This window comes from Echinops telfairi, unplaced genomic scaffold, assembly GCF_000313985.2.
Source record: "Echinops telfairi isolate 266 unplaced genomic scaffold, ASM31398v2 ScPeMD7_7475;HRSCAF=8513, whole genome shotgun sequence".
In the NCBI taxonomy this organism is placed as follows: domain Eukaryota; kingdom Metazoa; phylum Chordata; class Mammalia; order Afrosoricida; family Tenrecidae; genus Echinops; species Echinops telfairi.
The window spans coordinates 23,010,039-23,015,675 of record NW_022111379.1 but is presented as its reverse complement, the minus strand read 5'-3'; the positions used below and the strand labels follow the sequence as shown (position 1 = coordinate 23,015,675).

General features: G+C 35.3%; 1 protein-coding gene across 24 annotated transcripts in view; it reads left to right on the top strand.

Annotated features, from left to right (window-relative positions):
• NRXN1 (neurexin 1) overlaps positions 1-5,637 on the top strand; it is a 1,284,195-nt gene that overhangs the window by 79,109 nt on the left and 1,199,449 nt on the right. The gene's annotated exons all lie outside the window — the stretch shown is intronic.

The window sequence follows — 5,637 nt, the reverse complement described above, 5'->3', positions numbered from 1 at the left end:
GGTCTTCGAAACAGTGAGACTATGCTTTTCTATTTGTTAAAGCCACCTAGTGGTGGTACTTCTGTAAGAGTAGCATCGGATAACTAAGCCATTCCTTTATATTCTGGACCTGGAACTTGGAATGGCAAAAAATTCTAGATGATTAATAACAAAGAGCTTTTTCCTTTGCATAGCTCGCACATTCTACTGACTGGACAATTTTAAATGTATTATCAAGTGCTCAGATGACAAGGGGCTTCATAATGATTCCTCACTGCATATCATAACATCATAAATACCTTCTGCACAGTAGGCAAAAATTGAAATTGTGATTAACATATTGCTCTATTTTACAAGAGAAGGGTAATGACATATATTCAGCCTAGTGGTATTCGAACTTAAATTAAACTGGAATGCTGCCTGAAGTATGGTTTACCATAATTCATTAAACAAATATTTATTGAGTCAGCTGTTTGCAAGGCATTTGGTGCAGTGAATGGAGAGGGGGAAAAGCTTGCTTTTTCAACGATTCAAAAATAGAAGAAAGACATTTATTCAAACAGACATGTTTCTGGAAGAGATATGCATTCTTCATTAACAAACCAGAGGTTTCTGCTAAAAGGTAGGTTTGTATCCGTCAGTCACTTTGCTGCTTCAGGACAAAATCACCCGATCTTGTTTTTAAAGCTTGAATATAAATGAATATGGCGTCCTCAACATCTGCCTTAGCAATGATTCCTGACAGGTTTTCTGGGTCAGGTTTGTAAGCACACAGTTCAAACCTACGTACTTGTAAGATAAATCCATCAATTAGGAATCATTATAAATAAGATGGGCGAAGAAACATTCCTGAGGAGGAAATCTTCTCTCACAAACAAAGATCAACTAAAGGGAGCAGAGCATGCTAGGGGGCTTCAAAAAATTCCTGGAAAATGGAACTGAAAGATAATCAAGTTTTCTACAATTTTTTGAAGCATCCTCATATATCTTCCATCCAATTTTCCTATTTAACCATTTAGAATGTTTTCAGGAAATTAAGATATTCATAAGAAAAAAAATACAGCTGTTCCCTTTCTGATAGCCCGGGTCAGAGCCAATATTTTATATAACATCAGAGAAATCTTAATGGACAACAGCATCCCAGCAGGTGTTGTCCTAAAGTTAAAAAAAAGATATAGTATTGAAGCAATTCCTTGTCAGATTAGACAGAAAGAGAAATTCTGCATTTATAAAATATGCAAAGCTCAATTTAATGTATAATTAAGGGTGCACTCGTACGTACTCTTAATGTGAAAGGAAAATAATTTTATTTCCTTGGAGGTAGGAGGGAAGCCTGTTTTCAATAACTATGCATGCAATCCATTTCTTTTAGAGACAATCTGTAAATCCCAGATCAGAGGACTAAGAGTTCCATCTTTGTACAACTCTGATAATCTTGGTAATGTTTTCCCTCCTCATGCCTTTTGCATGTCTGAATGTATAGAGCACATTCAATATTTGGTGTTGGACTGATACATGACCTTAAGTCGTTGCTAGGCAAACTCTAACCCATAGACCAGTGCAATGATGGAGTATCTTCTAGCAATCACCATAGGTATTATGTAACCAGGTCTCCACACATGGCAACCCCAACTCCTAAATGTATACTCTTTTCTGTATTTCCACAACACTAAGAAAGCTCAGTGGATGCTTTCTTCTATTATGCACAGTCACTAGATTAAAATCACTCCACAGTCTCACTGCCTTATTTGTGTTTCCTTGTGTCAAAATTGATGGATAGTTTTCTCTCAAAAATGTATTTTTGCTATACTTTTTAGGTTTTCAAATTGTTGTGAATGTTGATTACAAAGACATCATAAATCTATTGAGAGATCAGGTGTACTAGTTGTACTAATGTACTAGTTAATTTTGGCCCCCAAACAACCTAAAATTTTAGGACCACATTTTATGGAGACCTGGTTAGTTAATATGTGTGGTGCGTGCTAGAAGACAGTCCATTATTGTCTTGGTCTAGTGTTTTACAGAGTTTGCCTAGCAACTACATAAAAAGAAACAAGGACCATTGAGCTACCTCTGGGGAGACTTAGGAAGATAATCAGAACTTTAATTGGATGGAAGATGTGAAAAACATCAATAGATGGAATTACAAGCTGAAGGTTGTAATTCTGTTGATAGTATAGTAACTATGAGAACTTATCCTAATTGTGAATCAGAAGAGAACTATAGGATACTTCTACTGGTCTTTTGATATTTATGTTTATATAATAAATTTTATAATGTAAATATGGGTGAGAATACTTAGAATGTCAGAATCCTTTCATATATGAAAAGGATACTTGAAGGACAAATGTTCCTTTGCATTACAAATGCTTTGGGTTTCTTATATTACCTTTCGTATTTTACTTATTTTGATTTTTTTAACCATTAGCAGGCCTACTCTAGAAATTGTGCTCAACTATAATAGCTAATAATATACTTACTAAAATTCAACTGTAAGTGTATATATATATATATATATATATATATATATATATGGATAAAAAGTAATCAAATATACCACCACCCTGTCTCAAATTCAAGTAGACAAGACTCTCTGAGTAACTGAATTAATGACCAAAATGTGTGACTTGATTACATAGATATTCTCTAAATGATATAACTAAATCCAAATGGAAAACAGTATATATTTTTCCCATTAAAATGTACTGCTCTAGAAGTTCCGTATTCCCTTTGTCCATACATATGGAAGTATATGCTTCCTCCTATCTTTCTTCGAAAATAATAAATTAAATGATTGATATCAGCAACTCTACCATTGATCAACATAAAGTTATTGTTGAAAACGCAGGATGATTGCGAGTCATACAAACTATTGCTTTCAGCGGTGCTTTGAAAGTTAGCTAGAGTCTTGCTCCTGAAAGTATGGTCCTCGCTTGAGCATTCCCTTGCAGCTTATTGCACATTCTGTATCTCGCTATCTCAAGCCCCGCCCACATTTGGTGATGCAGAACCTATGTTTCAGTCAGACAGCCCATTAGTTTGTATACATGTTGAAATCTGAATATTTGAACAGCACTGAACAAGACTACTAGGCATTATCAAGGTGTGTGTGTTTGTGCGTGTGTGTGTGTTGTAAAAAGACGCATTGAATACGAATTGAGGGCATCCAACTATAGAGTCGGAATGAATCCTTTGGGCAGAAAAACTGGAGTTTCACACAAAACTACAAGACAAATGTGAACTCATAAAAATACTTAAATATGGGGACAAGGAAATGGAAGGTGAAAGTTGCAACATTTTTTTTACTTTTCTTATACTAAATAACCACCACTGACTAGAACACTAAAGACAACAAAAAAGAAGAGTGTATCACTCGAAATATTTTTAATAGATACAAATTTTCATGAAGGTGCATGTATACTGCATCATTACCGATATAAAGCGTACCCATGACTAGGAATATGTGTCTACTCATCAGCAGTCTATTGCACATATTGGTTTGTCTCCCTTGATCCACATAGGATGAAACCATCAATGGTGTTACTGCATTCGAGGGTAGAGCCAAGATACACCCCCCAAATAGCCATGCTATAATGTACATGCACAAACATTGGAAGAGTACAAACCTTGGTCCAAATTCCACTACTATCTAGTTGTGTTATTTGAAAAAAATCATACGCTATTATCCTCACCAGATAATTTTAAAATGAGGACATTTAATTTACATAAAAGAATTATTTTAAGGCTTAAGATAAACAGTGCTTGCAAATCAATTGACATAAAATATATGTACATGCCATGGTAATTATCACCTGGACTATATTTGAAATATATTTGAGCCAGTGTGGTATTGAAAATATCATCAAATTATTATCTTTATTGTTTTGTCTAGGGCACAATTTACCAGAAGAAGCATTTTTTTAAGTGGACATTAATTATAGATTTTACTGATCTGTAAAGTATTCATTATAATTTAACAATGCAGTGATTACATGTAAAACCCATAAGTTTTGGAAACGTATCCCATGCTTCCTGTCTAACAAGGAAGTAAAACTATAATCTCAAAAATGGCACCCTGTAAGGAAGTATGATGTCCTGGAAACTAAGAGGTTACTACAGTTCAAACAGTGTGCATGGTTTTAAGTGACGTGGTAAAAAGGAGGTGGATAAATTAATATTATAAAATAATGTCATACTATCTTTAAATAAAAGGAAAACCAACAATATCTGCATCCTTGAGCAGCAGTTTCCTGTCACAAAACCTTACTGATTTGCTCTCCTAGAATTACATTTCTACTCAATTTTATCTGTATTGGAAAGGTGACAGAGAGAGCATTAAATGAAGAAAATAATGTTTTCAGTGGAATATTTTAAAACCACTCTCTCCTAAAGAAGGGTTTCCGATGTGTTATACTAACAGTCTTACACGCACTCATGTTATACTAACAGACTTACATGCACTCATGTTATACTAACAGACTTTTACACACACTCATGTTATACTAACAGACTTACATGCACTCATGTTATACTAACAGACTTTTATACGCACTCATGTTGTACTAACAGACTTACATGCACTCAAGTTATACTAACAGACTTACACGCACTCATGTTGTACTAACAGACACACGCACTCATGTTGTACTAACAGACTTACACACACTCATGCTCTACTAACAGACTTTTACACACACTCATGTTGTACTAACAGACTTTTACACGCACTCATGTTGTACTAACAGACTTACACGCACTCATGCTCTACTAACAGACTTTTACACGCACTCATGTTGTACTAACAGACTTGCATGCACTCATGTTGTACTAACAGACTTTTACACATACTCATGTTGAGTTTCTGCAATAACATACAAAATCAATGTGGGGTCTAGATCTAAATTCAGTTCTATGATGGGTAACTCTTTCAAAACTCAGGTTGCTCATCAATCAAAAGGACACTAACATATATTCAAGCCATTTCATTTACTATTGAAAGAAAGAAATACCGTAATGATGGCTGATTATAGTACTCTGCATTTACACAGCCCTCATCTCCATATCCGTATTTCTGTAAAGACTGAGTAGTTAAAAGATCCTCACTGCTTTCCCCCAAACTGGGATGCTGTTGTCATTAGGAGCCATAAAGTCAGTTTCAGCTCCTAGTGACCACGTAACAACAGAACAAAACACGTCTGGTGCTGCACCATTCTTACGACCACTGCGAGCTTGGAGTCCTTTATTTCTGCCACCATGTCAGTCCATCTCATGGAAGGTCTTCCTCTATTTGTTGACCTTCTGCTCTACCGAGCGTGATGTCTTTTTCCAGGGTCTGGTCCCTTTTGATAACATGTCCAAGTATGTGAAAATAAGTTCTCCATCCCACCTTCTAAAGAAAATCCTCACTGTAGTTCTTCCCAGGCAAATCTGTTTGCTCTTCTGTCAGTATAGTCAATGTTCTTTGCCAACACCCTAATCCAAAATTCTATCTTCCTTATCTTTGTTTAATGTTTATATGCAGATGAAGTGACTGAAAAGCACGATGGCTTGAGTCAAGTGTACCTTAGTCCTCAAAGAAGCATTTTTGCATTTTAACACTGTAAAGAGATCTTTTGAGGCAGATATGTCAAATGCAATTTATCATTTGATTTCTTCACG